General features: G+C 39.4%; 1 pseudogene; it reads left to right on the forward strand.

Moving 5' to 3' along the window:
- Positions 1 to 3,516: 3,516 nt before the first annotated feature.
- On the forward strand, positions 3,517 to 7,429 carry LOC121323273 (annotated as a pseudogene).
- The last annotated feature ends 1,450 nt before the right edge of the window (positions 7,430 to 8,879 follow it).

An 8,879-nucleotide genomic window follows, 5' to 3' on the forward strand; every position in this document is an offset into this window, starting at 1 on the left:
GATGTGCAAACCTGGTAGAGACTTGCCCCAAAAGACTCACAGCTGTAATTGCTGCCAAAGGTGGTTCTACAAAGTACTGACTCAGGGTGGGGTGAATACTTATCTAACCAAGACATTTCAGTTTTTTATATTTTTCATTAACTGTTGTTTCACAATAAAAATTATCTTGCCTTTTCAAAGTGTTGGGTAGGTTGTGTAAATCATAGGGAAAAAAATCCCATTTAAATGAACAAAGATTTCAGGTTGTAAAACAACAAACTGTGAAAATGTCCAAGGGGATGAATACTTACTAGAAGCACTGTACATACACTATCACCAGTCCTTGGTGAGTACAGTAGTGCTCTTGGTGGGTGATACAGTTTAGTTTACTGTGGCAATGGTGCAGTGATGTTCCAGCTTTAGTGCTGGCCCTTGGTGACAGCTCCGGAAATGTGTTAGCCATCTCGTGTACAAACAAGAAGATTTTAATACACAGACAATTAAACACACAACACTCATGATACTTGTTATTTTAGTTTTTGCTTTCTTTTTCACTGGTTTGCTCAGTCCTTCTCAGTTCTCTCTTTGAACCAATGCGAAGGAACAGATTACGATTAACTGTCCCCTTTTATGCTGTCACGCATAACTCTTTGGTAAACTAGTGCAACCGTCTCTCCAATCTGCGGCTGCTACGTTGTTTCCTTTCTGGGTCGATACTTTCCTGCAATCGAGTCTCGTCTTCTTCTAGACTGGCCGACTTCCCGACCCTGGGAAAGAACTGTCAGAACAGCCAGTCCAAAGTACTCTGTTCTTGCTGCTTAGCACACTCACAGGTCGGGAGGGAGATTTACAACCAAGAATCATTGCATTTCTGTCACACAGATGTATAGACTTTTCAAACTTCAGAAACAATAACAATACTTACATCCATGGCAGTCAAACGGGTGGAAAATCCTTCTACTGTACAGCAATACAGTATTTTCAATAACAACAACTCCATACAGCTTCATATGAACAGTCTTCAGTTTAACTACAACTTATATCTTCTTAAATTCTTATGCAGTTACAATTCTCATATTTCTGATGTATGTCTGTATTTCTGACTATGTATGATTTTAAAACATATCTGTATGGTCTATAATATAGCTGCATTATTCAGATGTGCCTACAACCAGCTGTATTGTATTTGCTCCAGCTACAAACCAACTGCGTCATCTTTTTTTATCGTTTTCTTTCCAACTCGAATTTAACCCTACTGCCTTATCCAGTATTGTTAAATACCAGAATGTTATATTACAAAACATTAATTCTGTAGGCATGTGACCAGGATGGCTTGCAGTGGTGACGTCAGACAAGAAATACAGACTCCAAACAGTGAGGAATGGCGGGTGAAAACTGAGCTGTGGCGCTCAGTATATTTATTAAATTAAAAACAGAAAATAAAACATGTAAACGAAACCAACACAAACAAAAAGACACGTCAGCCAAACAAATAAACAGCACCAAAACAAGTATCGTGCTGGTTTTTAACCAGCACATATAGCAATTGTTTCCTTTACTCCATAGATGTCTCTCCCACACAACCCTGAGCGCAGACAACTGCAGGCTTTTATATTCTGGTCAAGGGGTTAACTAGCTATTAATTAATTACCTTATTACCCCTCGGCCACAGCCTGCATGAGATTAAATAAGTATGCGTGACTGTCAGCTAGTTAAATAATCAGTAGCTGATCGGTCACATCTCCTCACGAGGTATTTAAAAATAAAAACAATAACCTGGCGGACGGCGTCTCGCTCGTCAGGCCACACAATAAATAATAATAATAATAATAATAATAATAATAATAATAATAATAATATCGGACGGCTTTTGCCGTCGCATTAACACAAATCATAATACAAAACAATAATAAACAAAGGGGTGGGACACTCCGCCACTAGGCATTATTAAAATAACGGTGAAGGATGAGCCTTGCCTTGTATATAGCCTACTGACTTGACTGCAGCAAATTAACACCTGCTTTTCAGAGTTCTTAAAACAATCAAGCGAATACGAGGCCCGCAATTACTGGCAGCTTTCGTTCACAAACTCCACAGAATTACAGATGCATAAAGGGCTAAAGCGCACAGACATTGCACCCGCAAATCACGTATTGTGTGTTTATGCCATTGCGTGTGTTTTATAAATTCCATCCAAGAATTGAGAACCCTCAACGCACATTTTACGGTCGTAAAACATGCGTAATCCTTTTATAAATCTGGGCCTTAGTGTTTTTAGAGCACATTAACCCTACAAGCTCTAAAAGCCATGGAAACTTTCATCAGAATAAAATTAGATTTTTTAATAGAGAATCGTTTTAACTTTAATACATCTTTCTGAAATGATATGAGACCCAGTCAGCACCACGCCTTTCTTCTTAGCAGCAGGAGAGAGAGAGGACCATATTGTAAGATCTCAAAGCCAATTACCCTAATCAAGCTTATTCCTTGATTTTCATTTTCCATTAATTCCCTTGCCTCAGTAAGCCTTCATAGTAATATTCTTGAGATATCAATTAATTCCACTTTAATTGGCTTGACAACCTGGAACTCATCACTAGAAGCTGCATGTAACATCCTGATACACACCAAAGAGAAGAAAGAAGAGCAGGAAATTAGCAGAATTACAGACGAGTCTTATCTCCTTTTGGCTCAGACCCATGACTGAGCAAATCCAATCCTCTCAGTTGTTGGGATTATTGCTTTGCTAGAGAAGAACACTGTTATTTGTGTCTGTATCTGACCAAAGCATTTCAAAAGGTACAAAAAAGTCATGCAAGGGCAAAGGAATGGTTATATAGACACGTGATATGCACACAAAGGGGAGTTTCAGTGGTTACTACTAAGCGAATATTCACTAGTATTAAAAATGTGCTGTAAAAGGCATGTCTATTTGATGTTATTCATTACTAAAATTCAACAAAGTCTGATCCAATATCTGTAAAGGTTACATACAGTAGAACCCTTAAATATACTTAATTCTACTCTAAATCTTACTATATTTTTATACAACACAATACTGTAATTTATAAAACCAAGCTGCTCTTTTGATACCTTTCTTTTTACTAGGATGATTATTGCATTTCCCCAGGACACAATTCTCTATAGTGGTCACAAAGGGCAACATGATCTAACAAAACCGTAATGAACCAATATCCAGTATTGCATTTATCTATCAAAAATAACTGCACTGTAAAAATGACATTTTCAAGAGATTTGGCATTCTGGCACTTCTTTTTTACATAATGGAGTTTCAATATGCATGGGAAGTATGCCTTCATTGATTTCAGTTATTGACTAAGATAATGAATCCAGCACAACCCCCCAGCTACAGAAAAAGTGTGTCTTTGTGTGTGCGGGCAGTGGGGGAGGAAAGCAGTTTTTTTCAGTTGAGCCTGTCTAAGGAGGCGTGAAAATTTTCCTGCGCTAGTTCTCTGCTGCAGCCAGCTCAGAGCCTGTTTCATCCTAGTACCACCCCCCCCCCCCCCCTCCCCCCCTTCTGCTATAAAACACAAGGCTCAGCCACAGCCCTGCACCATTGCCTTCTCATTCCGAATCCTTAACGTCGGCCTGAAGGAACAGACTCCAATAAACTCAAAATGGTAAGAAACCATATTTTGTTTGTTTATTTGAAAGATATTTTGCTATGCTTCATACAGAGGCATAATCATTTGAGATTATGGTTGAAAACCAGAATATTGTAACAGTTGATTTGATGTTAGAGGTAAGGCCCAGTGGTAAAACAAAGGAAATGCAAGACAAAGGGCCCCATTTCCACTGTGTTGTAATGATAGAGGCTAATGATAGACTCATTCAAATGTATTAAGTCACAGTAATGTTATTTTATTCCTATATACTGTAATAACATATTTTACTTAAATGACTTAAAAAATATATATATATTTTTTTCTTTTTTTACGACTATTTTTTAACAAAGATGAACAAAGGGAAATGGAAAATCCCCGCCCTTTGGACCTAATTCAGTTTGCCTTTACCCTTCAGTAGAACACTGTGGAAAATAATCACAATAAACAATGCTTATGGGTGGAGTCCACACACAATGTACAATACTTTTCCCAAATTCATAGTTAATTGCACTAGGCTTTTTGTTTGTAGCAATGATCTGGGTCATGCTGAAGCAAAACCAAGGAAAAATATGTTGCAAATGTGCAAATAAAGTTAAAATTATGTTTTACACAGGTTTACATTAAAATAAAATAAATTGTGCCACTGGTCCTGATGTGGTACTGCAATGCAGTACTGTAAAATCAGCGGTCAGCTTTCAATTCCACATATTGAGACGCTAGCAGCAATGAGGTATTACAATTGCAGTGATGTAATAGCAGATGTAAAAATGATGTATTGGTTTAATATGCAAAAATGATATATAGTTGCTGTTTTTAAATGTTCTGTATGTGTGTGTACATTATCAATTTTTTTTTGTAACGCCATTTTATATAGCTAAAATTATGTTCTACACAGGTTTACTTTCAAATAAAATAAATTGTGCCACTGGTCCTGATGTGATACTGCAATGCAGTACTGTAAAATCAGCGGTGTTAGCTTTCAATTCCACAAACTGGGCCGCTGGCAGCAATGAGGTATTACAATCGCAGTGATGTAATCTTAATGGTGCTGGACTTGCTAAGAGATGCTAATTAGTAATGGTGCCAATATGGTGACATACTTACTAAAAAATGCTAATTGTAAAAGGAAAATTGCAGCATGTCTGCATATAAGATATTTAAAACCATGCACTGATTTAATAAGCTAAAATTACTATTATTATTATTTCATTATTTAGAGGACGCTTTTATCCAAAGCAACTTACAGAAATTAAACAAAATCTAAAAATAAAAAAATACATTTTTAAAAATGTTTCTTATAAAAAGGAAAAAAAGAAAATAGATATATGTACACATTATTAGTCAATGGGCTTTTTTTATGTTTCATTATAATAAATCATAATGTGAGGTTGTTTTTTTTTTTTTTTTTTTTTTTTTTTTTTTTTTGGAAAACCATTCTATATAGATCTATGAAGTACAATCGGAAATACAAACTCAAATAGGTTGTACCCCCCCCCCCCCCCCCCCCCCCCCCCCCCCTTTAGAATTTTTCTTGTTTTCATGACTAAAAGGTTTTCGCAATTCCCAAAGTATAAATTAATCCTGCAATGTGACCTTCTCCTGTTTCTCCTCAGCGTGAATGTATCTCCATGCATGTCGGCCAAGCCGGAGTCCAGATGGGCAATGCCTGCTGGGAGCTCTACTGCCTGGAGCACGGAATCCAGCCTGATGGGCAGATGCCCAGCGACAAGACCATCGGAGGAGGAGACGATTCCTTCAACACCTTCTTCAGCGAGACTGGAGCTGGGAAACACGTCCCCAGAGCAGTCTTTGTGGATCTTGAGCCCACTGTGATCGGTAAGGCTTTGTACCTTGAACAAAATGCCTTAACTGATCAAACACGAGGCATTGAAAATCCCAGAAAAAAATTATATTTATAAATAAATAAATATTTCAGCACTAAAGCAGTTTCACAAATTTATCACATGTATTAAGAAACCATTAAAATAGATCCCACTGTCTCTTATAACTACAAATATTCACATCTACCACATTCAATTCCATCATTATGGCAAACCTCTTAATTTTTTGTAATTTTCACAACCTTCAAAGCGCAATTCAAGCAGTAGCCATTCCCTATTGTATTATGATACCACTCACTACCTTTACCGTTTCCTTAGTTAACAACTGAATTCCTTCCATCCATTTTCAGATGAGGTTCGCACTGGAACCTACCGTCAGATGTTCCACCCTGAGCAGCTCATCACTGGCAAGGAGGACGCTGCGAACAACTACGCCCGTGGGCACTACACCATCGGCAAAGAGATAATCGACCTGGTGCTTGACAGGACCCGTAAACTGGTGAGAATTGTTCTGCATCTCTTACTGGTCTCTTTGTTATTCTAAATACACTTTATATTACTGTATAAGACCTCATCCCTTTCTTTAACTCTACATTTTCCTTCTTTCTTCTCTATTCAGTTATCTTACCTTCTTTCCATGATTTAAAATTATCCATACACATTCAAAATGTACCTTCTTGGTGCTGGGCTTAAGCTGGTTTGTAGCAAAGTTGGGTTTAGACCCAAGCTCTACACCAGATAATGACCCTTTGGTGATTTTTTTTTCCAGGCTGACCAGTGCACAGGGCTCCAAGGCTTCCTCATCTTCCACAGCTTCGGTGGTGGTACTGGTTCTGGTTTCACCTCCCTGCTGATGGAACGCCTCTCTGTTGACTATGGCAAGAAGTCCAAACTGGAGTTTGCCGTCTACCCAGCTCCCCAGATCTCCACAGCTGTTGTTGAGCCCTACAACTCCATCCTGACCACCCACACCACCCTGGAGCACTCCGACTGTGCCTTCATGGTAGACAATGAGGCCATCTATGATATCTGCCGCAGGAACCTGGACATCGAGCGCCCAACCTACACCAACCTAAACCGTCTCATTGGTCAAATTGTCTCCTCCATCACCGCCTCCCTGCGTTTTGATGGTGCCCTGAATGTTGACCTGACAGAGTTCCAGACCAACTTGGTGCCCTACCCCCGTATCCACTTCCCCCTGGCCACCTACGCCCCAGTTATCTCAGCTGAGAAGGCCTACCATGAGCAGCTGTCGGTTGCTGAGATCACCAACGCCTGCTTTGAGCCAGCCAACCAGCTAGTGAAATGTGACCCCCGTCACGGGAAGTACATGGCCTGCTGCCTGCTGTACCGTGGAGATGTGGTGCCCAAAGATGTCAACTCTGCTATTGCCACCATCAAGACCAAGAGAACCATCCAGTTTGTGGACTGGTGCCCCACTGGCTTCAAGGTGGGCATCAACTACCAGCCTCCCACAGTGGTGCCCGGGGGTGACCTGGCCAAGGTTCAGAGGGCCGTGTGCATGCTGAGCAACACCACCGCCATCGCTGAGGCCTGGGCCCGCCTGGACCACAAGTTCGACCTGATGTACGCCAAGCGCGCCTTCGTTCACTGGTACGTGGGGGAGGGTATGGAGGAAGGAGAGTTCTCTGAGGCCCGAGAAGACATGGCTGCCCTGGAGAAGGACTACGAAGAAGTGGGAACAGACAGCGTGGGAGATGAGGAAGAAGAAGGAGAGGAGTATTAAGATGAAGACCAATATCCAGATTTGCGTATAGTGCAACTAGTACAACTGATACTGACAAAATATTTGTGGACTATTGTGCTTGACTGGTAATTGTTACAATGGGCCCTTTTCATAACAATGTCAGCACCCATTGCTTAAATTTTTAACCATAAGCAGCAATTGATTACAAATATTTACTGTTGTCAATGTAGTACTGTAATATCTTGGCAAAACTGATAATAAATCTAAACTTCAAATATGTTTCTCGAGCTTTCTTATGACAAAATTAAGCATTTCTATGGTATAATTTGATCCCCAGTATTATAACAACAGATCCAAGTTAACATGGCTTATGGGTAACAGCGAGGGATCACAGCTTCCAAACCTTTGAATGCAGAAGCACAACAGTCTCCAAAATAGATTCTCACCTATAGTGAGGCCAGAGTAAACTATGGAAAATTCATAATGTAACCATGGATATAACTGCAAAAATATCATGCACAAATACCGTGGTAATCCATTACAAGGGTAATCGGTCTCACTATTTAAACCCAAGGGTATGTCTCGTCCTCATTTGTATGCATTGTTTTCCCAGAGTTCCTTGGGTGTGGTATTCTTTCCTTCCTGTCTCAACTTATGATCACCTCAACTGTCGAGTGCAGGGGACCCTTAGGCCAAATTATATCTTGCATGACTTACATCATGCTTATTCATCCAGACATTTCCCTCACTGAGTGAAATGGTGTTGATTGTTAATGTTAATTTCGCTTTTCATTTATTTATTTAACCAGGAGATTTACCCATTGAGACAAGGCCTCATTTACAAGGAGTCCTGGGAAACAGTAAACAATTACAATGTACAAACACCACAATAAAAACATGCATGGTTCAAACTTAATCAGCAGCATACAGAGATCTTAAAATAGTACAGTAGGACCTCAGAGTTGCAAACAGCAAACTTACAGTCTACCAAACACACCACTTTCACCAGAAGTATGCAATCACTCAACCATGCATGCAATGCAAACAGATAGGCACTTGTATAAGCACTGTGCTGGTCATGGAGAAGACACAATTACTGGACTAACAAATGTATCCAGAAAGGTGAGGCTGACTTCAAACCAAGTATGGGCAATTTTACTAGGAACATCAGTAATCACATTGAGAACTGCAGTTTGTGTTTTGACTTATGACCTGCTAGGATATTATTCTGTCCTACGAAACTAAGTTGTTCCTTTATTAAACTCAAACACTTTGGCAATAACTGGAAGTACAGATATACAGCTATGGCCCAAAGTTTTGCATCACCTAGAATTTTAAGAATGAGACATAATAAAACTTATATTGCAAAAGTCTGTCGGAAGCCGTAACAGTAATACAGTATTTCATGTCATATTTTGAAATGTCACATTTTAAAATTTTTGCCAGTACAGTAGACTCCATTTAAACTATGCAGATTGGGACATACATGAGCCCAAATTAGTGACAAACACAGATTAGCTGAAATTGAGTGTACTGTTTGGGAAATCCTGCACTATTAATTGAGAATTCGAAAAGTGCAATAATGCAATGACAGCACAAGCCACAGAGCAGCAACATTCGTGATCATTTACTTTCAACTTAAAAGTTTAGAAATCCAAAAAATATATAAAAATAGGCTACTTTGAAATTGGCACAATTGTTTATAAACAGGTGGGTCGCATAGTT

Source organism: Polyodon spathula, chromosome 11 (assembly GCF_017654505.1).
Source record: "Polyodon spathula isolate WHYD16114869_AA chromosome 11, ASM1765450v1, whole genome shotgun sequence".
Taxonomy (NCBI): Eukaryota; Metazoa; Chordata; class Actinopteri; order Acipenseriformes; family Polyodontidae; genus Polyodon; species Polyodon spathula.